We start from the raw sequence: 26,510 nt of genomic DNA on the forward strand, positions 1-26,510 counted from the left end.
TAAAAAAAAAAAAGAAGAAGCCTGGTAAATGCTCTGTTATGAGACAGTAGATAGGCTTTATTTGGGAGACTAAACAATAATTAACTACTAAGAATGAGCCAGATGTCACATAATTTTAAAAAGTGTTGAGAAAAAAGTGTTGAGTTAAAACAAGTTGCAAAGGTACAAATTCAGTATGATCTCCCCCATTTAAAAATAATATTCCAATATATACAGGGACAGACTTATATTAGTTATGGATATATATCTATATGTCAACATCTATACTTCCATACCCAGTATATATAATATGATATAACACAATATAAATGGAACAATAGACAACAATTTTATTAGTGTTCATATTACCTCTGGGTAATGGATGAATAGGAAGGAGGGTGATTTTTTTTTTTTAGCTTAAAAAAAAAAAAGAAATCCAAAGCAAATATAATAATATAAATATATTAAAATATGGGGATGGATATATAGGCTTTTAAATTTTTCCATAGGTTTAAACTACTTTATAATAAAAAATGTATTTTAAAAAATTCTGTGGTTTAAAAGAAAGATGTGGTAGAAATTTAGGCAATTAGAACAAACTATTCTTGTAAGTCTAATTTTCTTACTTTTGAGCCTGGAATATACAAGGCTGATTATTTTCCATCTTTAGCAAGAGGAACAATGGAGAGTTAATGTAGAAGAAAAGACTGTCCTTGATATGATAAGTCAGTGGCCCTTTTGGAAAATGAATGGTAATTTCCAGATGGAAGTGAATTATCTGAACATAATTATATTGAATCCTCTAGGTTTAAAAGAGTGTTTCAATCATATACTATCCATGTAAGTCACTCTTTTCTTCCTTATGGGGTGTGAATATGAGGTTTAAGGGATGGATACCACATTTTCACTGCTGCTAAAAATATATAATTAGAGTCTGGATTTGGGAATAGCAATTTAAACATTTAAAGTATTGATTAGTTTTCAAGACCACACTCAACTTTTTTTTTTTTAAAACCCCTCATGAATTCTGCCTGTTCTTTCAAAATTACCATTAAGCATTTTCCTAATGTAATTCCAAGGAGCTCACTGGGTCTGAGGTATTCTAGCAGGAAGGAAACTTGAAAACATTTTATTAACTTTGGATCATTTGCAATTCTTAGAATTAATAGCAAAGAGCCAGAGAGTTTTTTGTTTTTGTTTTTGTTTTTTTTTACATCATAATGGCAAATAAGCCTGAAATGTTTCACTAGTGAGGTGAGAGTCATGAGATATATTGTTAAATATGAGGGGTGAAAATATATCACAGACACAAGTGGTATTACTCAGTACACATTTTTCTGAAAAAGTAGTCTCCATGCATGAGGATTAGATATATACCCACAATAAGAGGGCATATTGACCTATAATTTTCAATATTACATCCTTGTATTTTTTATTATATGCCATTTTTCAGCTAGCAGAGGAACATGGTCTCATAAAGCTAATATTTATTCTTCCATGTTTATACAGCTAGTAGTGTATTTCAGGAAATGAGAAACTCTGAGAAGTCAAATTTAACTTGGTGTCTTGTGCACAAAAGAAGACAGAACAGGAAAATCACCATGTTTAAAGAATCTGGCTGAGGAACTCAGTCATAAAGCTTTCAATAATTAAATAACATAAGATAAAGGAAGCCTTTGATGCTATTATTTCTCTCTTCAGACATGTCTGCATTTTTGGATATGATAAATCTTCTCATGTAGGATTCCTCAGTTTACTAGAAAACAGAGTCCTCTAGTCCAGTCTATTTTCATAAACTCTGTACTTAACGTGTATTTTGTAAGAAGGTAAGGCAGATATTAAGTATAATCTATTACAACAACTCAGATACTCCTACTTAGAATTGTATTTGTAAGTCATGAACATCTCATTTTGTTCATAAGTAACTTCTGTACTAGGGAATTATATGATTTCTTACGTCAATTTAAAAAAAATTCATAGTGAATGAGATTTTATTTTTCTATGAAAAGGTACCTATATTATGGTAAATGTCTCAGGAAAGCAGAGCCATTTTAAAAAACATTTCAGAGAGAGAGGGAGAGAGCTCTACATGTTACATATTACAATATATTTCTAGGATGAGCTTTTTTGAAAAAGATTTCCTATTTTAGAGAGAGCACATATGCACATGAGAGTAAAGGGGGGGCAGAAGGTGGGGGAGAGAGAGAATCTCAAGCAGACTCCCTGCTAAGTGCAGTGCCCAAAGAGGGGCTCGATTTCATGATCCCGAGATCTTGACCTGAGCTGAAATCAGGAGTCTGACGCTTAACCGACAGAGCTACCCAGTAGCCCCAAGAAATCAGAGCCTTAACAGACTGTCTAGGGGAGAAATTTCCTGAAGCTCAATTGTTTCTACATTCTTTCAATTTACAACTTTCCTTGGGACCTTGGAAGGATCCAGAAAGATAAAAGGCATCAAGTCATTTCCCCATTCTCTGCTTGAAGCATGGAGTAGGAGTCATCAATAAGCAAGTGAGGGAGAAAGGAGAAATGCTGACAGAGGGTGGGTGAGGCAAGGGATACTGGACTGCAGGGAGGGAGAGTTTCAGCTTCCGTCAAGAGCCCTTTAACCTCCCCAGAAACTGATCCTGGAACTTCTGGGGGAGCCCGTGACATGGAGTAGGAAGTTGAAACTAGGGTACGCAGTGAAAAGCAAGGGAAGAAATACTCCTTTGTTAATTAGTTAACCTTTTTCAGTCTCCACTCAGATGTCAGCTTTTCTACTTTTTTCTCTCTCGGTGACTGAACTAACACCTCTGCAACATCAACCTCACTATTTCCTCTGGGGTCTAGGTCCTGTCTTTTCTTTAAATCCTCAGAGCTGTCGTCTCTTTGCTATTTTCCTGCACTGAGTTCTGGTATTATCTTTCCCATAGCCATGTTCCCACATCAAACAACACTGATGTCGTTTAAACACTAAACCAGAAATTCTAGTTTATACATGCATGTCACTGTTCCTGGAGAGCTGAGAAATAAATGTAAGCCCAGAATAGAAGTATGATGGAGTGGGCAGAGAATGGTACCCAGTGTTAAAAACTGGGGTTTAGGTCCAGCCCTACCCTTTGCTCAACTCTGCCAGTGTCAGCATCTTCAATCCTAAGTGAGGAGTTTGTGGTCTGGGCAGTCCCGGTCCTCTGCAGCCAGATGGGAAGGAGGTCAGAAACTGGTGATCTACTGCAATGACTGGAGGCTGAGGGAGCTAACTACTCTTTGGTTCCTGGAAACCAGGGCCATTGGCCATTCTAAAACTCACGGGACAATCTTGCATCATAAAGAACTGCCCCCACTGAAATGTCAATACTGGCCCCACTGAGAAATACTAACAGATGATGTTTAATGCTCCTTCAATCAGTCTGGATTCCTAATCTTAAATGGATCATAGAGATCTTCAGAGTCTCAGAAAAAAACTGTGAGGATAAGTAAATTTTTGGATTATACAATTTCATAGAAAAAGTTCACAAAATGGGTTCCTTTCTCCTGACGAGGAAAAGGATGATTTGAGAACCGAGTCTTTGATGAGACAGGAGGGGTCTGATGAGTAAATTCTCTCTCTCCCTGGGAGAAGGATGCATTGTCATGCTGGGTGGTCAGGGATTGCTTTGGCTTTCTTGACAACAGGGTTTCTAAGAACAGAGACTCTATTAGGTTTCAAAAGGAAAGAGGAAACCTAGGTATGAAGGTTGGAAGACAAATAGATTCTCATTGGTTTTAGACAGTTCAAGTGGGATCTTTCTTACAGACGAGTAAAGAATGTTTAGGTAACTTCTAAAGTCCTTTCTAGCACTTCTGTTTCTATGGATACGCTTATTAGGTTTCTACACCCTACAATTTACTACCAAATGGACTGACTGGAGAGTTAAAGGTGGAGGCACAACTTCCCATCCGCCATCCCTCTCTCCCAGTACGTCCTGTGTGCCTCAGCCTTCAAAGTGAGCCAATCAGGCCTCCCAGTGAGGAAGGGTGCAGCGGGAGAACTGGAATCTGGCCCAGCACTGCAGTGAAATCTACTTTGATTTCTCAGCAGAAATAAAAGAAATAAGAAGAAAACCCACAGAAAAGGGCCATTAGAGGAAAAAACATTTGGTCACTGTGGACAGAATAAAAGTCCAACCAAATGAAATAAACACCTTTGGAAAAGACATGTCATTCTAGGGAAAGTATGATGTTGCTTCTTCCTTGTTCTTCATTGAGTTTTTGTCCGCTCAGTGGGACCAAGCTTTACCCTCTCCCCTTATTTTCCACCTATGAAAGATGCATGGGTTGAATTCAGCCTTTAGGTAGGTCTTTGTCGGAAAGTACTTTCAAAATAAAAGTATTTTCCTTGGTACGATCTCAACAGCAAAACATGTACTTCCAAAATAAGATGTTTGCTTTGCTAGCAAGATTTTTTATTGAATAAGCAACATTATTGTTAGCAAATTTTTAAGCTGTTAATATATTAAAAAGCAATAACAACAACCCTGTTCTATCATTATAAATCACAGGGTGATTTCCCCTTGGTAGACCTAATTGAAAACATTCAGGCCATTGAGTCTTTCTAATTGAAAAGCTGTTGTCATCATCGTTATCATCATCATCATCATCATCATCATCATCCTCATCGTCATAGTTGATACTGACCAATGCAGTTTTGATTTTTTAATGCTTCAAGATATAATTTATCTACAAGTTCTCTAAGTGATATTACTTAGATACTCAATTAGATATCAATTAGATACTCAATATAAATTTATTGAATCTACTCAGAATTTATGAATGAAAAGACAGGTTTTTTTAAGCCAATGTGGGGGATATTTTATTTCTAATATCCTTATAACATCCTACAGAGCATATGATAATAAGTATGAGAAGTAGAATATCAAATTTCTTTTCATTTGTATCTATCTCCCAAGGAAATCAAAGGATTATAATCTGTACATAATCTATTTTAGAGTTCTTATTACAGTAGAGCAAGATTATGATCCATTTTAAAAAATCTGTCAAAATTAATAATATCTTCTCTAAGAAAAATAAAAAATATGAACACAAACCTTAAGATCTCCAGCAGATCAGAAGACAAATATGTTCTCTGGGGACCTGGTTGAAACAATATATTCACAAAAGTCTTCTAAATGGAAGCTGTTCACAGAGGGAGTCCCACGGAAGATAACAGTGTGGCTCTGACATGCCAGATGCTTCTGGAAGGAAAGAAAAGCACGCTATTAGGAAATATCCAAGTAATCCAGTATCAGCCATCATGGTTTGTATTAAAACCTACTGCTATTATTAATATAATGATTCATTTCTGTTATCTTATACCCGCCCCCCCCCCCAAATCTTAGTCACAAATGGCAGGGTCAGACGGTACTCTCTCAGTCCTGTATCTAAAAACCTTTAAAGATGAGGTGTATTGAAGAACTGCGCCTGGGGGATGGATACAGAGGGAGCAACTCTGGTATTTAGGGAGTGCCCACCAGCACAGTGAGGGGCTCGGTGAGGGGCTGCTTATATCTGGGCTCTTCATCTGAACCACGGGCCCACCAGCGGAGAGTACTGGCTCCATTTCACAGATGAGAAAAATGAAGTACAGACTCCTGAGGTCAGGCTTAGAACCTGGGTCTGTCTAAGCCCCAAGGCTTCAGGGCTGGCTTTTTCCCTCTTTCACTCTGTGGCCTATGTGGTTTAGAGAAAACATTTCACAAGCAGAATTGACAAGACAATAGACAAAGGCTGCAATTTATTAAATTAATTCAAATATCATCAAATTCAGACATTTTCTTTCCTAATTTGCTTTAGTTTTATGTATAATCCTGTCTTAATTTAGTCACAGAAATACAGACTCTCCATTCTAAACAGGGCAGCTTGTCTCCCATTTTGTTCTTTAGGTAAGGAGAGAAAAGCCACTGGCAACTCCACAGCTCCCTTGTTAAGACCGCCATGTCCGTTTGTGTGCTGTGCACCATCTGGGGGATGCTGTCTTCTTCCTCTGGGGTCTCTGCCTCACCCCCTGTTCCTTCCCCAGGACAGCAAAAGGGGAGGGTGTGCCTACTACAGGTGGGGCTGGAAGCTGCAGCTTCCATGGCATCTCTGAGTGCTATTACTGTATCTCCTCATGGCCACATCCTTCTGAAGGTGACCGGGCGGGCAAGGCTCAGCGGGGCACCATCTAGATTTCCATTCTCCTTCTTAGTTAAACAGCGACGTGTCTCCGGTTGCTCCAGCGCCAACACAGAGCAACCCTCAGCTTACCCTCCACCGGAGGTCCCAGCACCCCCTCTCACAGCACGTTTCAGGGTCACTGCCACCAATTAACCACGTCAAAACCTCCCTTGAAGTTCCAGCTTTTAATGCCACTGACTTCTGAGTATTGGGACTTTTAGTTCATATCCACACCACATTTGGGAAGCTCCTCAAAAAGGCTGGAGAATGGTGGAGCAGGAAGGTCACATGTAACTGTAAAAAAACCTTATTTTATTTTTGGCAACAAAAGCTTAAGTCATGAATAAAGGACGGGGGAAACGATTGATAGTACTTTCAGAGTTCTGTAGGACTGGAGTCTGGGATTATTACATGGGGGAAAAAGAAAAAAGAACAGAGCCAAACAGAGCTAGTTTATCTTTGCTTAAGAGAAAGAGGAAGAGCTTGACAAAGAACTGGGAAAAGGAAGTGTTTGGACCATAGGATCTAACCTAAATGACAGGGATAAAAATAAACAGAAACTCTTCTTAAACATCTCATATACTAGCATTCTGTTTTCTTCATATCCCAAAGCAAAGTTTTAGGAGATATGCCTGTACACCCTGCTTCCCATAAAATCCAAATGGCAGTTTTCAAATATTCACTCGGCCACTGCTGACTGCTCATTTCTTTATGAGTCAATCAGTAAGTCAGCAAACTCCAGGAATATGGAAATAAGCAAGGTAGTCTTCCTCTCATACCTGTTAACTTTCTTGCAGGGGAATGTGAGTAGGATGTCAAAAATTTTAAGAAGGCAGTCCTAATAACTGTTTGAAATAATGTGGTCTGGGGGCACCTGGGTGGCTCAGTGGGTTAAGCCTCTTCCTTCGGCTCAGGTCCTGATCCCAGGGTATTGGGATCAAGCCCCGCATTGTGCTCTCTGCTCAGCAGGGAGCCTGCTTCCCCCCTCTCTCTGCCTACTTGTGATCTCTCTCTCTCTCTCTACCAAATAAATAAGTAAAATCTTTAAAAAAAAAAAAAAAAAAGAAAAAAGAAAAGAAAGCAAGAAAGAATGGGGTCTGGACCAGACTGCCTAAGGGTGCTCCTGTTTCATCACTTACCAGCCATCTGACCTGGGGCAAGGTATTTAACTCTTCACCCTTAGCTTTCTCATCTACCAAATGCAGAAATGATATATCTCCCATGCAGATTTTTTGGGATCATGAAGTCAGATCACCTAGAGAAAGCGTTTGGCACAATGAGTGGCACATAGTAAGAACCCAGCAAATATTAGGGAGAAGTAATATTCCTGCTGTGTAGCAGACCATGATGATGTCAGCAAGACAAAAAGTGCTCCAAAGCTTCAGTGAGTTGGAATCCTCTCTGTAGGGGCTGAAGGCAATCAGGAAGGCAGCAGTGGAAAGGTAACATTCAAGAGCCACCATAACTAAACACGCACAAATGACTAGGCTTTTACAAAAATCCTCTTTAAGCTAGAAAATGAGCTACTTTAGGAAAAAAAAAAATAGGTCCATGAAATTAAACATTATTTCCCAGGATATGGTGTGAAAGTAGATATCTACCATAACAACAGCCAGGGAATGATACAAAGAAGAAAATCTATGTATTGTTACTAAGAAAGATACTGTATCTTGCCGAATCCTGTTTTACTCAACTGTAATCCAAAATGACACCATGGCTTTTAATGGAACTTGGCAAGCTCTAGACATACCACTTTTAAACTTAGCTTCAAATTTAAATCACAGGGCTTGTGACTCAAATCTCCAATGTGACCTTTACAGAGTATTGTTCAAGAAAACATGTCTGTCATTGTGCAGAGAAACTATACACCCTTTTATTCTGGGAAGTATAATGAAAAGATGTACTATATTGTTATAAGCACAGAGCCACAGAATGATTGTGACTTTGATTCTTGAGAAGCAATGAAAACAAAGACTTTATTTGATTTTGCATCATTCATTTAGAAATGTTGTCTTCTTCCATTAATGAATATTCTTATTCCCCCCTACTCTGGACTTTTTAAACTCAAAAGAAGCTTAGCAGGAATCCCATCATTTATAGATTTAAAATGCAGTCCCTCTGCAGTCTCTTTTCAAGGGCTTACTGAACTATGCTACTTTGTCCTTTGCCAGACACATACACCATTGCACTAAACAGAAGAGCTAGAAGCACAGTGGCTTGAATTCTCCCACATCCCCCACCTGCTTTATGGCCCAGGGAGGTCTGCATTAGGAGAATGAATGAGCCCACAAAGCTTCTGGTAGCATCGTTCCCTTCTCACCCTTCTCCGTCCCTTCCACTGAGTTGGGAAATCCTACCAATGCTTCTTCCCATTCATCCAACTCATGACGTTATATTTTATGTACTTCCCTAAGCTTCTAGTTGGTTTTCTTTCTTGTAGCTCATCCTGAAAACAGTTCAGAGATCAGTCATCCTCTCTGACTGGTCTAGGGTAGTAACAAATATTTGGAAGAAAAATGAATGAATGACTACATAAATGAAATAAAATGCAACCCTAACTATGTATATTCACTACAGAAGAACCTACAATGGTGTCCTATTGTCTCAAGGATGAGTTCTAAGTTCCTCAAATCATGACCTATTTGGTGACTGGAATGGTGATTTTACAGAGTTGGAGAAGAAGACCAGAGTGTGAACTCCAGAGTTGCAAACTTGAAATTCTGTAGTGTGGCTCAGAGCTTCTGGCAGGGTTTTGATTTGGATTGATGTAGTGTGTGTTCCTAAAAATGAATGCGGCATCAGTGGTCAAAATTAGGGGAGGGGGAAGGGCAGGACTGCCGCAGAGAGTGAATTTGAGAGAAAGCAGTGAAAATACTGAGGAAGGACTAGACAGGAGAAAAAGACAGGGAACAGAAGAAATTCCATCAATTCGGTAGAATTCATAATAAGATAAGAGAAGTGGTAAAAAAAAAAATTAAGAATAGTTTGAGCCTTGGCCTGTAAGAACACTGACAAAATGTAGAATTCAAGAAAGGATCTGGCATGTGTCTGCATGCCTGGGGAGTGGAAAGCAATAATGAACTCTCCTTGGAGGTGCGGAGTTTGAGAAATGTGACATTCCTTCCTATGCTTATGAATACTGTAAACCCAAGCTTTGATAAATCCTTCCCCAAAGACCAGTTCCGAATTTCAAAGACGAGGTCTTTATTTTTTTCCAACTGGGATATAATTTACATATGGTAAATGGCACAGATCTTCAGTATACAGTTCGGTGAGCTTTGTCAAAGATACACTCCCAAGTAACCTACATACCAGTTAAGATAAAGAGCATTTCCATCACCCTAGAAAGTTCTTTTCCAGGCAAGTCCTCCCAAAAGGGGAGTTCTGATTTGTGTCACTATAGATAGTTCTGTCTATATGTGAACTACATATATATAGAATCATATGGTATACATTCTTTTTTGTCTGGCTTCCTTCACTCAACATAATAATGATGATTTATTCTTGTTTTTAAATCTATTAGTTAATTTATGAGAATTACTCCATTGCGTAAATGTGTAGTATTCCATTGCATGAAAACACCATGCTCGTATTGACGGACATTTCAGGCTGATCCAGTCTGGGCCATTATACACAAAGCTATTAAGAACTTCTTATTCAAGGTTTTGTTTTTTTGTTTTTTTTTGATGGCTATATCCTCTCATTTTCTCATGTAAATAACTGGGAATGAGGTTGCTCGGCATAGGGCAGGTACATTTTGGGTTTCAAAGAAATCACCAGTTTTCCAAACATGACTGTACTGTTTTACCCCTCACCAGCCTGTAGGACTCTCTGCTTCCCCACGTCCTCACGAGCATTTGGTGTCATCAGTGCTTTTATTTTTAGTTATTCTAGTGGGCATCAAGTAGTACTTATATTTCCATTTCCCTTATGACTAATAATGTCCTTATTACAACTTCAAGCGTGTTTTGTATTTTGTATTTTCTTCTGTGAAGGTTTTGTTCAAGTCATTTGCCCTTTAGGGGAAGGATGTTCTTTGTCTTTTTAAATTATGTTGTAAAAGTTTCTTTATATATTCTGAATTCAATTCCTTTGTCATATATATGTATTACAAATTATTTTTCCAGTCTGTGGCTTCTCTATTAACAATGTCTGTTCATGAGCAGGAGTTTTTTATTTTGGCAAAGTCCCCTTTATCAGGTTTTTTCCAAGAGTGTTAGTGCTTTTGGTACCTTGAGGTACTGTTGTCATCTTTTTAAAAAAATACTCCTACATTTTTTTTTCTAGAAGCTTTACAGTTTTTGTTTTCATGTAAAAAATCTATGATATATCCTGAATTAATTTCTGTGTGAGGTAAGCATTAAGTTTCATTTTGTTTCAATACAGTTAATAAATTTCTCCAATACCATTTGTTGATAAGCCTTTCCTTTATCGCATGAAATTGCTTTGGTGCTTTTGTTGAAAATCAACTAACTACATAATTGCTTCTTTCCTGATAGCTGATTCTGCTCCACTGATCGACTTTTCTATCCTTATCTAATACCGTATTTTCTTAACTATTGATGATTTTATGTAAGTCTTATAATCAGGGAGTAAGAGTCCCCCAATACTGACATTCTTTTTTTTAAAAAAAGTTTGACTCAGTAGAAAAAAAAAAAAAAAGGAAAAAATGTTTTAATTCTTTTAAGTCCTTGTACTTCCATACAAATTTTAACTTGTCAATTTTTACCAATAAGCTTTTTTGGTAGAACAACAATAAAACCTTTTGGGACTATGTTACATCTGTCCATTATTTTGGGGAAAAAACAACATTTTAACAATGCTGAGTCTTCCATTCTAGAACATAGTATATCTCTCCCCACTTATTTACATCTTCTTTAATTTTTATCAGAAATGTTTTACAATTTTCAGTGTATAGGTCATGTACTTATTTATTTAAATATATTACTACTTTATGATTTTGATACTAATGTAATTGGCTTTGCTTTAAATTCCACTTCCTAATTTTTTCTTAGTGTATAGAAATAGAACTGATATTTTGCATTGACCTCGTATCCTGAAACCGTGCTAAATTCAGTACATTTTCGCTAAGTTCAAATAGGTCTTTTTAGGTCCCCTGGGATTTTCTAGATACACAATCATGCCCTTTGCAAATAGAGACAATTTAAGTACTTCTTCCTTTCCAATCTGTAAGCTTTAAAAATTTCTTTAACTGGTTAACTCTATTGCATTGGGTAGGATCTCCAGTACAGTGTTAAACAGAATTAGTGAGAATAGACACCCATGCATTCTTCCTGACTTAGGAAGAAAGCATTCTCTGTTTCAACATTGTTAGTTGCAGATTTTTCAAAGACTTTCTTTATCAGGTTAAGGATGATTCCTTTTATTTGTAGTTTTGCTGAGAGTTTTTATTATGACTTGGTGCTAAATTCTGTCAAATGCTGTTTCTGAATCTATTGACATTATCATATGATTTTTATCCTGTATGTGGACTGATTTTTTAATTTTAATGTTAATGTATACTTGCATAATTGGAATAAATTCAATTTGGTCAAGACATATCATTGTTTAAATATATCACTGCATTCTATTCCTAATTGTGGGTCAAATATTTTTGTGTCTATGGTCATTAGGGGCATCAATGTGCAACTTTCTTTTAGAGTGTTGCTTCTCAGGACTTAGTATTCAAGTTACACAGGTCTCAGAAAATGATTTGGGAAGTGTTGTCTCTAATTCAGATTTGTATTATTTCTTTAAAAATTTGAAGGAATGCACTAGTGAAACCAGCTGGATCTGAATTTTTCTTTGTGGGAAGGCATTTAATTATAAATTCAACTTACTTAACAAATATAGAGCTATGTCCGCTTTCTATTTCTTCTTATATCAAAGTTAGTAGATTTTATCTTACTAAACAAGAAATTTATCTATTTCATCTAAGATGACTTTGTCTCTTACTGCTTCTTACATCATATAATAACAATTCCTGAACTTGCTTCTTTTCCTATCTCTTTCACTTGACTAAACTATATGCATCTCTCCTGGCTTTCTTCTTGATGTATTTAGCTAAATGTTATTTTTCCTTTTCTGTAAGCTTCTGTAGCCCTTACTAATTTAATATTGTGGTGCTCTATTTTTTGGTTATCTTTCAATAGTTTATTTTATCTCTGAAAATAGATAGAATCCTTGAAGGCAGAAATTTCTTTAACTTCGTTGTTCTCCATACCATCAAACACAATTTTTTAACATTAAATAAATGTTATGAGATTACTGATTTGTCTACTCTGTGGTTTACCCTAAACATCTATTGTGGATAAGTTTGGAGCATCTTATAATGCCAGGAAGCATGGAAGTGTTAAAAATAATGATACTAATAAAAATTATGATTCAGCATGTCGAAAGGCAAAGGAACCAACCTGAAAGAGTTCCCAATGGCCAATAGGAGAAACAAAATAAATAATGATAACTTTAGACTATGTAACCCAAAACTAAAATAAATAGCCATGAGTCCATAATGACATAAAAATGATTGAATAAACAAGTAAATATGAGAAAAGAGAGAAGTCCTCTTACAGAATTTCAAATAAAAAATGTAAAAGGAACGAGGGAAACAGAAAATAATTAGAACAACCAGTAGTAAATGCTACAGAAAATATTTAATGATGAATACTAAAATTAGTGGGCAAAAACTTAAAGAAGAGCATGATAGTTAAATAGCCTCTAAAGTAGCCCCTCTAAAATATTAAAAATTACCTTAGTAGTTTTAACATATGTCCAAAATATTTTGATACTCTTTTACCCAAGAGGTGCAACTTAATTTCTTTCCACTTGACTGTATGCTAGATTTAGTAACTTGTTCTAAATGAATATAATACTGAAAAAGAAAATAGTAACTGTGAAGGAAATGGGCAGACATTACCTCATTCAGGTGATCAAGATTCATACCATCAGTAAAGTCTTGTTGATATCATGTGCCTTTGATATAACAAGAAGGGTACTTCACCTCTGTGGTTCCCTAGAATCCCAAAACTCTTTGTTTAATCATGGGAAAACATCAGGTAATAAAAAGTGAGGAAAATTCTATAAGATATCTGATCAATACTCTTCAAAATTTTCAGAGTCATGAAAGACAGGGGAAAACTATGGAATTGTCATAGATTGGAGAAAACTATGGGGACATGATGCCTGTGGTATCTTAGATGGGATCCTGGAACAGAAAAAAGACAGAAATGAAAAATCAGTGAAGTCCAAATAAAGTATGGAGTATACGGAAGTTTTTCTGTTTTTTGGTTTTTTTTTTTTAATTTTATTTATTTGAGAGAAAGAAAGCATGAGTAAGGGGAAGGGGAAGAGGCAGAGGGACAAGGAGACTTACCACTGAGTAGGAGCCAAACTTGGGACTCAATCCCAGGACCCCAAGATCACGACCTGAGCTGAAGGCAGATGCCTAACTGACTGAGTCACCCAGAGGCTCCCCTGCCCCCTCATTTTTTTTAAAACATGCAACTAGTTGATACAAATCTAATAGGATTTGTTAAAATCAGTCACATCTAAGAATACACCTGAAATGTTCTTGTATAAAATATCACACAAAGAAAACAAGATTTATCAATGTCTAAAAAAGTTGGTTTGTTCAGAGATAATTTGACATTACCATAAAAAGTGTTTCCTGAGACATAAGGAAATGCAACATTATTTTTCTTGAACTCTTTTAGCTCAGTATTTTCCACTTAATAAAATAGCTGAGGATCTGAAACTGAGAAAATATATTTGAGTACAAACAGCTTATGAAACTCAATACTTTTTTCCTTTTTTCCCCCCTTTTTTGCATCATCAAGAGGGTATTACTGAATTCACAGCCAACTTGCCCGCTCAGCATGCATTTCAGATGGGAGACAGACTTCTGTATGGAAGTCTGTATGCCTGCAGTGTTCTAACATGGGCACACAGTTTTCTCCCCATTCTCTGTAGTAATTTAATCTTCCTAAGAGCAAAAGAGGTCACCAGCCTCCATAGACCAAAGGGACTAAAGTCATAGGAAGGGGAAAGCATCAGTTAAGCATCCAACTCCTGATTTAGGCTCAGGTCATGATCTCGGGGTCCTAAGAGTGAGCCCTAGGTTGGGCTCCCCACCCATGGGGAGTTTGCTTGGTCCCACACCCTCTGGCCCTCCCCCTGCTCATGCTATTTTTCTCAAATAAATGAATCTTAAAAAAATAAAGTATGGTTTTGATAAATGTACTGAGGTTAAGTAACCATGGCACAGGTACCATTAAGGGGGTCTGAATGAAGAGTATACAGAAACTACCTGTATTATCTTTCTAATTCTTTGGTAAAGTAAAATTATTTCAAAATGAAAAGGTTGTTTTTCTTTTTAAATTAAAAAAAAAAATCTATTGAATCAGACCGCATATTTATGTTTGGATTCACTGGAAGTCTGTGCTCAATTATTAATAGTTGAATTTATGCTCCCTTTTGTGAAATACAGTCTAGGTTGAATTTATAACTACACTTAAACAATTTTAAGAAATGGGCTAAACAAGAGTAATTTATTAGTAACATCATCAGTAATAGCCATAACAACTATATCCAAGAAGACACAGGCTACCATTAGAGAAGTAAATAATAAAAGTCAATATCCAAAGCCATTGTCACTCCAAAAGTCTCTTACGAAATAAATAAATAAATAAACTTACAGATATTCTTTGGTCAGGAAGTACCAAAATATTTTACATTTTAATTTCTTAAGCAACTTAAAAAACATAAGAAACTTATACTGGTTCTTAATGATAACATACAGGCAGATTATACAATGAAAAACAAAAGCAATTAGAAACTGTAGGAAAACAAAAAGCTATATGACATAAGACAATGTTATCATAATATACTACTTGGATTAGCAGTTGAGTGACACATATTCATAGTAATTTTTAAAAAGATTTTATTTATTTATTTGACACAGAGAGAGAGTGAGACAGCAAGCGAGGGAATACAAGCAGGGGGAGTCTGAGAGGGAGAAGCAGGCTTCCCACTGAGCAGGGAGCCTGATACGGGGCTGGATCCCAGGACCCTGGGATCATGACCTGAGCCATAGGTAGACGCTTAACGACTGAGCCACCCAGGTGCCTCTCTTAATAATTTTTTATTGATTTTAAAGCTTTAGAATCAATCTACAGACATAACACTGAAGCCTTAATATGGCTAAAAATAGAATATAAATGTAGAATTAACAGTACAAATGAGAGAAACAAGAAGATATTAAAAAGAAAAGTTATGGAAAGGGCAATATTTTCATCTTACTATGTAAGAAATCATTAGATACTATCTAAAGTTAAGAGAGAAATACAGAAATAAGTTTATTATTTTAGAGATGCCTGGGTGGCTCAGTCGTTAAGCGTCTACCTTTGGTTCAGGTCACAATTCTGGGGTCCTGGGATGGAGTCCTGCATCAGGCTCCCTGCTCAGTGGGGAGTCTGCTTCTCACTCTCTCTCTACTCCTCCCCTCTGCTTGTGCACTCTTTCTTTCAAATAAACAAAATCTTTTTTTTTTTTTTAAAGAAATAAGTATATTATTGTAAGGTGTATAGATAATAAGAGAACTAAAAAAGGGAGTATATTGAGAATAGGGAGCAAGTGGCACAAATAAGCTAGATCCTTATCTATGTGGTAGTAACCCAACAGATCCTTTTATGTCCTAAGACTCAATTACCAAAGTGGGGGAGGGTGATTCCCCCCACATCATCAAAGGTACCTGAAGAACCAGCAGGGTGTCTAATAATTGAACTCAATTCTGATACCATCTACTTGGAGATGGTATCCGAATCTACAGGTTAATGGTTTCATCCTACAGGCCTGCCTTCCCCTGACTCACTTCAGATGATAGTTGCAAGATTGGGTCTTTACTTCTTTCAGACCCACACACTGGAGGGTCCCACAACCACCTCCTTGGACCTCAGATGCCTGTCACAAGTCCAGATTTTTACCTGTACTTCTGACCAACTGGCTATAAACCAGAGGTTCCCAAGGCCTTCTCCTTGGGTTCGATTAATTTGCTAAAACATCTCACAGAATTCAGTGAAACATCTTACTAGATTATCAGTTTATTATAAAAGGATATAATTCAGAAACAGCCAAATGGAAGAGATGAGAGAACCAAATATGGGGAAAAGAGTAGAACGTCCATGTTCTCCGAATGCACCACTCTCCCCAATCTCCATGCATTCACTGATAAGGAAGCTCCTGGAACCCTGTCCTTTGGGTTTTTATGGAGGCTTCATCACATAGGCATGAGTGAGTAAATCATGAGTCATTGTCAATATATTTAACCTCCAGTCCCTCATCTCCTCCCAGGAAATCAGGGGTTGAAAATGAAAGTTATGATCTTCTATTTATAGTTGATTCCCAGGTGCTTCCAAACTTCACCACATGAACATAAACCCAGCTGTGGTAGAAAGGGGTTTATTCAGAATAATAAGATACCCATTTCGCCTTCATGGATATGAAGCAGATTTCAGAAACGTGGGAAAAGATCAAATATTATAACTGAAGACACTCCTATTGCTCTTATCACTCAGGAAATTTCAAGAGTTTTGGGAGCTGTAAGCCAGGAACCACAGACAAAGACCACACATGAGAAATATATATTTGGTCAATCAGATGATTGATATATATTTCTTACAAATCACACAGTATTACAACTGATAATATCTAAATTTCATAAATCAGGAATTGGTGGTTATAAACACACACACACACTCACTCACACTTGATTTAGCCAATATTACAAATCTATTTAGAACTTTAAAGGCACTAACAAGCATATAAACACAGAAACAGAAGAATTACAAGCTTTTCTCTGGGCAGTAACTCTGGAGGTGGAATCCAGAACTACAGTTTTTCATTATAAGCCTACTGTATTTTTCAATTTTTAAAAGCATATATATGTATTTTATTGATGAAAGTAAAAGTGAAATATTTATTTGGAAATCCTCCAACTAGACTATGCTTCATGGTGCAGCCCTCAGCATTTAAAAAAGCTTTTGGATTTCAGAAATTAAAATACAACATTTTTAAACCTGAAATAGAAATAACTGCTACAGATTCTACTCTGTGGCAGACAATATCACAGAAACAATTTAGAACACATGACAAAATCGCCTACTTCAGGTTATTAGGTGTTAAAGATATTAAAAACTGTGGTTAGAATATTTGTGAGAAAATAAGAAGTAGGTAAATCCCAGCCCTTGATGACTCTCCACGATGGTACCTAACACATATTACAGAAAGGGTCACATTGGTTTTAATAGCTCACTAACACAACAATAGAAGACTGCTTAAATTGGACCCGTCCTGGGATATCCTGCGCCTGTCATTTATTCCCTCTGTGATTTCCAGTGAGCCAGGTGACAAACTGCCCATCAGAATGAGAATCTGTGAGCCATATCCCCAACTTTCATTTCTAGGACACAATACCTCCACCATCAAACATCATAGAGCTCAAATGACTTCAGGCATACTATGACACCGCAGAATTTATGTCACCTGAAATTAGGGATGTACCTGATATGACATGAATTTGAATTTTCTGGATATAACAACTGCTCTCTGTGATAGAGATGTGAAAAAAAGTAAAGTGAAGTGGGAAATTTTAAAAAGAGACAAATGTCAAAATAAGAACGATTGTAGAATCTGTGGATGGTATTCTCATTCATCTTCAAATTTCCTTGGCTCCATGTTTAAACATTTCAAATGAAAGAGTTTTTCCAATGTCATTCGATACAGGCAAACATCTGAAATTCAACAGCAGACTTTGAATACTTTCCATCTTATAGGAGCTTTAAAAATGAATGCTGGCTTGCTTTTCCTAAAGAAAAAAAATATATATGGGCTTTTATCCCCATTCTGACTGAGAATCTTCCAGCTGTGGCTAAGTTTCCAGATGTAAGTTCTCAGAGTTGGACAGTCCTCTATCTAAAAACCCCTTTTTAGCAAAAATTAGGTCCCAGAAAATTTCCAAGTTGTAACAGACTTCAGATTTCTGTTGGAAGTCATTATGGAAAGAATTTATCTGTACCTATATGTAGGTATAACTAGAAGAGGACAGTCTCCATAATGTTTTTGTAATAGAAAAACAATTAAGAAGTAAATAATGTATAAATGTTTTAAGATTGCCTTGCTGTGAATGAAATCAGAGCTTAAAGGGATTTCAGATCATGACTCGTGAGCTTTCACAAGCCTTCCAGAAACAGGAAAGGCAAAGATTTAGCTGCCTAGCTAGCCTACACTGTTGTTTCTGATGCCTTCACATGTAGCAGTGGTTGTTACCATTATAATTACTATTCAATCTTTTAAGTAAAGTGCCATGATAACAAGGACGTTGTCTCATTTACTACTGTATTCCATAATCTAGAAGAGTGTCTGACATAGAATAGGTATTCCACAAGTTTCTTAAATGAATAACTTCCTTATAATTTCATTGTAAAGAGCAAAGGAACAAGTTCATGTGAAAGTGCTTTGCAAAGTCGAAAACACTCTAAGACGGGAGTTTATCATTGTTGTTTTTCAGCATAATCTAGATCCCGCTGGGACCAGTGCCTACAGCTCTGACAGCCATTCCCGGCACTTTGGATCCTGCTGCTGGGCTACGAAATCAGACTCACCTACCGGGGAGAGGCAGAAGGGCACCGTTTTCAGAGCCTAAATGAAAACGCTGCTTCTACCACTCAGGACTCACTTCTTGGGTGAATGACCTTGAGCCGGTTATTTAAAACTCTGTGCTTAGATCACTCACCTGTAAACGAGGCGCTGTAACAGGGCCTAACTAGTAGGGCTGTTGTGAGAATTAGATGGGTTACTCCGCGCAACTCGCAGAAAACAAGGCCCCGTGTACAGAAAGCGCTAAGTGCCACCGTGAGAGCTGAGGCTACAACTTCCGTTACTATAGGGATTCTGGAAACACAGAAGGAAATTCAGTAATGTCTGTGCTGTGATTTTCTTTTAAACTAATGCCATACAAGTTTAAGGACAGATTTTTTTTTTTTTTTAATTCCTGAATTCCTCTGAAGTTTCAGTATGATGCACTACTCTTCTCCATATTTAGCTCCTAAAGGAGCCCCTGGAGCCTCGGCTCAGTAGGCTATGTTTTGGGGGAGAATATGGATATTAGCGGAGGCATTGACTCACAGAAGAAGATTCAGGGTCTCTATTCACTCTTTGTGGGTTTTTCAAAGCACATTGCTCAATGTGTTTTCACTTCTATGAAGGCCTCTCAATGTGACTTGGATGTGACAAGCTTCTTTACACATAAAACAGTTTTACTTTTGCTTGAGATTTGCTTTAGGAGCATTCTTTGTGGAGGTAAGCTAACATGTCTTCAGATAGCAGCTTCATTCAGAAGAGCTTAGTTTATTATCATTGTACACATGACAGAGCTTGTGCGGTTATGTTTATATTGACTCTTTGCTCCATTAGTATTGAAATCCAGATGTCAGCTTACTTCAGTGTAAACATATCAGACTGACCTGAAATTTTGGGAGCATTTAAAAGACGGAAAAGCCCAAAACAAAACAACACACTATTTCTGAATCATACACGATGATGTGAGCAAGACCTTTCCATTACAACTTCTAAATTAGGTCAAGGGGTTCTCCTGGGATGGGAGTGGGGGGTGAGGGGGAAGGGGGGGAATAAGTAGTGTGCCAAAGAAATTCCAAAATTCCCAAAATAAAGCATAAAGTGATATGCTATTTCACTGATTCTTGTTTGTTCTTTTAGAGTGCTTTGGGAAATGTTAGGCCATTGGTCTGCATCACTTCACCTCCTTGTAGGGGAAAAACTGTCAACAGCAGCTGTTGCTTCAGACTTTAATAATCTTCCAGGTTCTTTCTAAGAGATCCAAGAGGATATCACCTGAAATTCTCTTTCCAGAGGTGATCGTGCCAGTACCCTAGTGTAAAGCTTTGTAGCATGTGTGTCTCTTTGTTTATGTATTCATGTATGTATATATAATACACATGAGGTGTTATTTACTTAGAGCCCAGGAAGCTACTTCTAACTTGATTTCCTTCTGACTGTACTATACACTTCTAATTACACAACACTATGAGGTTCTTGTACCATTTTGCATATTTTTATCCCAAAATTCAAACCTATTTCATCCTGAGAACAAAAGCTGGCAAGAAGCACACAAGTGATGAGTGAACAAAATGCAATAAAAAAGCAACATACTGACATGGAAATGTCATGTGAGCTGCTGAATGGCACACAGCTCCAAAGTTTACCACAATATTTTGAAACACTTTGCCAATGAACATATAATTGACTAAAAGACTTGCCAGCACCATTCTAGAGATGTCTAACATACCATATAATAAAGAAAATCATTTACAAAAAAATTAAATGTTAAAATACATTTTTAAAGAGCTTCCAAAACCAATGTGTTTTTCCCCCATTTTTGGCCAAGAAAATAACTTAGATATTATCAAGCTTTCATGTTTTCATGTTCATATTTTACTTGCTGCCTATTGCTTGCATTTCTTCCTGACAGTCAAATAAATCGTTCAATCAACCTGTATTTATCATTGAGAAACTAAGAAATACAATTTCCCTGGCTCAAACTGCTATTGGTAAGATCCTGATTCATGAGGCCAGCATCTGTCCTTCTTTACGAGCATATATTTTTCCTTCCATCCGTCCACCCATCCATGCATCCATCTAACCACCCATCCATCTATCCATTTTTCCGACAAGTGTTAGTCAAGTGTATCTAAGATGTGTCAAGTGCTGTGCTGGTTGCCAGAAAAATAATGACAAACAAGAGGGATTCCCTGCCATCATGGAGTTTATAGTATAGCTGGGAAGATTCACTTTGTGCTAAGTGCTAGGATAAAGAAAGAACAGCCTGCTAAATGGGGAGTAGAGAGAAAGGTCATAAAGGATTTCTGAAAGAAACAGCGTTCGTCCTGAGGCTTTAAGAATAAGTGGTACGGGGTCAGAAAAAAAAAATGAAGAGTGTTAGGAACCAGAAGGAACAGCACAATTAAATGGTGCAGGGGGAAAAAGGCAAAACATTAAAAACAAACAAACAAACCCTCATAGAAGGAAGGGCTGGTGTATAGTGACAAGGAGAGAAGTGGCAAGAAATATGGTGGGAGAGGTGGGCACAGGTTAGAACTACTCCTATTCTTCTGAGATTCATCCTCTGCCCTCAATCCCTCTTCCCTGACAATTTATCACTTTAATAAATACTGGGTAGGATGACTCTAATGATACACCCTGAAGTAGCAATAAACAATGCAAGTGTTACTCTGGTATTCTTAACATGAACCTCTCCTTGCAACCCGGTGAACCGTCTACAACTAAACACAAGCCACTCTCCACCCACTCCACTGGGGAATTCTGGAGAGCTTCTTAAGTGACAGGTCAAGCATTATGGCCATGTCGCCATCTGTGATTTACACTTCCTTTCTGAAACTCAGCATAATGAGGAAAATAACACAAAACAAATGAGCACTTTGAATGTCAAGAAATAAAAATGGAGAGGCAACACCAATACTCCTTTAGTTTCAAGTAAACGTTCTTCCTTGGCTACTGATCACAGTTTGGAAAACGAGTTTTCAAAGAATAAAGATCTCAACACAACAATTTGCCATTGGTTCATTATATAAACAATGAAATGTTTTCATAGAAAACATCAAAATCTTAAACTATGAAATTTGTGTATTAATGCAATGCTTGTTTATATTCAGACACATTGATAAATACATTCATATGTACATCTATTTCATAATAGGCAGTGGGGGGAGCAGTAATAATTAGCTTTTATCTTTGTGGGTCAAGTCATAATCACCTCTGAAAACAGAGAGGCACTTTTAGGTTTCATCTCTTTCTCCTGTTGGATTCATTTAAAATTAAAGTAGAAAAAAAGGGTGATTCAAATCAGCTTTACATATCCTAATTTCCAACTGAGAGTTTGTTTTTAGTACTAAATATTTTGTTTCATAATATTAAGTCCCCAATGGGTAGCTGCTAAATTCCCAAACCAGAAGCAGCTATATTTTAGGAAAACATTTGTATCCAGCACCAAATTTATTTTTATCTTAATAAATGATAAAATGTCTCTTGTCCTTTTGTTTTCTCCATCCTTTTTTCTTTTCATTTGGGCATGTGAACTTGTAGCTACAGTCAAAGAAATTGGTTGAGAGTCAGTACTCACTGAAACAGCTGGGCAGGAAGAGGGCATGAAGCTTAGCTGGCTCCCTTCACTAGTCAACCCTCCTTGAGCTCTCCCCACCCAAGTTCTGCGTTCTGGCCCAACTCGATCTGAACAGCCTGTTCTAATTAACCCTTCCACAATCCAGTTGTCTCAAATGATATGGCAAAATCTATCAGCAGGCCGATTTTGGCTTAATCTGTTGAACCTTCTTACAAGCACAGCTGTCTAGTAACTGAGACGATTTATTTCAAGTGTAACTCCCCTCACCTATGTGTCTGAGCACCAGACTATTAGCTGGATAATCCATCAAGACGCCACAGAAGAGACAAGTAGTTTCTGTGGAGGAAAGTAGCCAGAGATCCAGCTTCAACCACACTCCACCTCCCCAATCCTAAAATAACTTTGACATCAGGATGGAGGTTTTCTGTCTGCCCAGCTGTGGGTTGAGGCACCCCTCTAGTTCCAGTAACAAGATGACTTAACAGTGGTGTTTTTCAGACACACATCTTATTTCACCTTCACAGAAGTCAAATGATATTATTCCCAGACAAAGAAATAGATTCTCAGAGAATAAATCACTTGTCCAAAGTCAAACAACCAGGAGTGGGAGAGCTGGGACCAGAACACAGGGTCGTCTTAGTCTCTGGGTAGGATTAAGAAGGGACATGCTCCAGAAGGGCAATGACTCAAGAAATATCTCAAAAAGATTCTGGGACACGCTGCATGAAAATCATTATGGGCAATTTTAAGAAATGCATATTCCTGAATCCCGGCCAAAGGCTATCAATTAGATTCTTGGGAGGTAGGACCGAGAATCTGCATTTCAATAAGCTCTCTAGATGTTTCTTATTCACAGGAGAGTCAGAGAACTACTAATCTAAGTCTTTCTTCTATCTCTAAACTTTGGAGGCTTAGCTTTTCATTAGGGACGCTCTTGGGATATTTTTATTCATCATTTGGATATCTTTTATGAACAACCCACAGCCCTGGTCTCCTAGTCTCACATTTTTAAAAAATTTATTTAACAGATACTTATATAGTATTTACTACATGCTAGACCCTACTGAATGATGATTTGATTCTCACCACAACCTTATGTGTTAGATAATATTATAATCCTCATGTTATAAATGAGAAATTTATGCACAGAAAGGCTACAGTTTCTTGCCTCAAGAGTCCCAAGATGTGATCCTAGGCTGTCTGGCTTGAGGCCACGTGTCAACCACTACAATGTGCTTCCAACAAAGACTTGAAGCTTCCAGCCAAGATTTACAGTTGTCATGTGAAGTGCTGGAAGAACATGGCTTCCCAGCCCTTGATGTGAGCTCTGTGGAACGGCTTAGAATTCCTTCAAGGTGTCCTCCTGCTCCCTATCCTTGTGCCTTCATGTACTCTGCACTCTCTGCTAACATGTCCACCACGCCTTCCACACATCGCTCATTCTTCCTCATGGGACAAATCTAGATGTTATTGCTAGATGTCCAGGTTGAGTTAGATTCCTGTCTTCTTCACTCCCAGGGTGCAACGCTCTCTGGCCTCGTCGCGCTGATTACCCACACTCTGCTCCTACCTTCCACAGGAGACTGTAAACCCCTAGAGAGCATATGCTGGGACTTATTTATTTTCTGCTCCAGGTGTCTAGTGATAAGAAGGTGCTCCATAGGTGCGTGCGGCGAAATGAACAGTTGTGTACAATGTAAGGGAAGGTTATTCGCTTTATGACAGAATTTACCAAAGGCTTCCAAACCCCTGTGTTCATTTACATATCATTAATTTCTGGACAGAAAGCCTGGAGGGTAGAAAGTTAAAGCCATTGCCAACTGGAAAGCAATCCAAATTCCAGATAAAATGTCTCTGAAATTATAATTTAAGTCAGTGGGAAATCTACTATTGATCTATGAAAATGTGAATTAGACACAGGTTTTCAGGGACTCTCCTGTTGCATAAAGGGAGGTGGACACATTAAAGTGTGTTGGCTTTAGTGCTATAAATGTGTAAGCAGATGGGGGAAGTGAAGCTTGGCTTGTGAATTCAGTTCTTTCCTCTCCAGCTGGCAGAAGCAAGAAATTTTGAGAGCTCTGCTCTCCTGACTACCGAAGGAGGATCAAGTTTCCTTGCTCTGCAATGACCACTGAAGCCATCTGGGGAAAACAAAATTCTTTCACACAAGAAGAACATAAGGAACAATGGGGAAGCTGCAGTTCTTTGGTTCTTCAGCTCCTGCTTCTAGAAAAGTCTAGCTGGTGTTTTATCTAGCTTGTCTCTAAGTGGCCCAGTAAATCAAACAGGATAGTTGAAAATGTTCTACAGTCTTAGGGTAAGAATTTCTTACATGCCCAGGAAGCCACTAGAGTTATAATTAAATTCCTCAAACAAGCAAAACTGCCCCAAACATAGACTATTAGCTTCCCCATTTTGTGCAGCTTCCATTCCTGAGATTGTGTACATGCTAAACAGACTTGCTGACATTTTTCTTCCTTTAAGAGAGATTTAGACTTTTTCCCTCACATCAAAGAAAGTATATCAGAAAATACAAAGCGGAATATGTGATTAGCAGAAACAGACCATATTAATTTTTCCTTCTAAACAATACCCTAAGAGGAAAGCAGGCTAAACCCATTATGCTAATTCAGTGATGGAACACTCAGATTACACCACAAAAATAAACAATGTGCTTCAGATAAAACAGACTATGCTGCATCTCCCAATTATATTTCATCGTAAAAACGGGTTTATGGGGGCACCTGGGTGGCTCAGTGGGTTAAAGCCTCTGCCTTCAGCTCAGGTCATGGTCCCAGGGTCGAGTCCCACATCGGGCTCCCTGCTTATTAGCAGGGAGCCTGCTTCCCTTTCTCTCTCTCTGCCTGCCTCTCTGCCTACTTGTGATCTATGTCTATCAAATGAATAAATAAAATCTTAAAAAAAAAAAAAAGAAAACAGGTTTATGAAGCTTTTGGCCTGGTGATTTAAGGAAAATGCCCTATATACTTCATATGAAACATGCACAGTTCTATGAAACCCATATTTAAGGAAATCAAGTCCAGTCAGTATTTTTGACCAAAAGTTTAGGAGTGCCTCTTGGTCAATGAATGCAGCGTTACTTTCCTGCAAAACTGATCCTATGGGACAAGTCAGGAAGCCTCATGCATGATTAGAGAGAGCAGCCCCAAACCAATGGAAACAATGCATTCCTCATTAAGGAGAACTCATCAGTCCCATGAATCCCATGAATCCCAATCCCATGAATAAATTTTCCTTTTTTTAAAAATGCCCCACCCCAATTCATTTCCTTCTCAAGAAATGTATTGTGAGATTTCTGATCTAAGCCAAACTGATCATTCCTCAGTATGCAGTTCCTTCTGGTAGGTGGGACCTGGAGGTCTCCTCTCCCACAAGCCTTGTGCCCAGCTGTGCCGCAACCCCCAGCACACATTCTGCGCATATTAGTGAGCAGGTGTGAAAACATTTATGCCAACAGCTCCCTGAGAAGTTCCTCTTTGCTCTTCTCAGTGTTCCATCAGCATTTCGGATGAAAAGTTCGGTGCAGACAGGTATGATCTTCTAATACAACATTCTGCTCTCTTTCAGCTAGTTTAGGACGATAGTCTCGCACACAGGATGGTCCAGAACTGTAAACCTACAGTCATCTTCAAAAGGGCACTGGGTTCCCCACCCTTGGTTCACTTGATCTTAACATCTTGCTCATGCCATGGTACGGAATCCACAGATCTTAAACTCCATTCATTTCCACCACTGTGGGAAATAATAATTCTAAATCTCCCTTGTTGATCAGAAACAAAGATCACTGAAGCATTTATTGTAACCAACTCATGAATCTTTCAAATACTAGCTAAACACCCTTGACTAAATATTCTCAATTAGGTGTTGTAGATATTAGTTTGCCATCTTTGAGATGCAGATTAATTCACATGCAACACACATACCCTACAGTGTCTCCGCTGAAGAATTTTAAAGTAAATTACAGAAAACATAATCAAGTGAAATCTCCATTCATTTTAACATCCTTTTTATTAAGTTTAAGATTGACGTTAGTGATTCTAGGTGATACACGACAAAACTCTCCCCTACTGAAGTCAAGAATCCTTGCTAAATATTCTTTCCTTTCCACTGACTAAAAATGACT

General features: G+C 37.7%; 1 protein-coding gene across 12 annotated transcripts in view; it reads right to left on the reverse strand.

The window, feature by feature from the left end:
- ENOX1 (ecto-NOX disulfide-thiol exchanger 1) overlaps positions 1–26,510 on the reverse strand; it is a 568,976-nt gene that overhangs the window by 275,556 nt on the left and 266,910 nt on the right. For all 12 annotated transcript variants that reach the window (XM_032314929.1, XM_032314937.1, XM_032314924.1 and 9 more), the window contains one exon: positions 5,049–5,195. The gene's annotated coding sequence lies outside the window, so the exon portion shown is untranslated. The remainder of the gene's footprint in view (positions 1–5,048; positions 5,196–26,510) is intronic.

Source organism: Mustela erminea, chromosome 15 (genome assembly GCF_009829155.1).
Source record: "Mustela erminea isolate mMusErm1 chromosome 15, mMusErm1.Pri, whole genome shotgun sequence".
Classification (NCBI taxonomy): domain Eukaryota; kingdom Metazoa; phylum Chordata; class Mammalia; order Carnivora; family Mustelidae; genus Mustela; species Mustela erminea.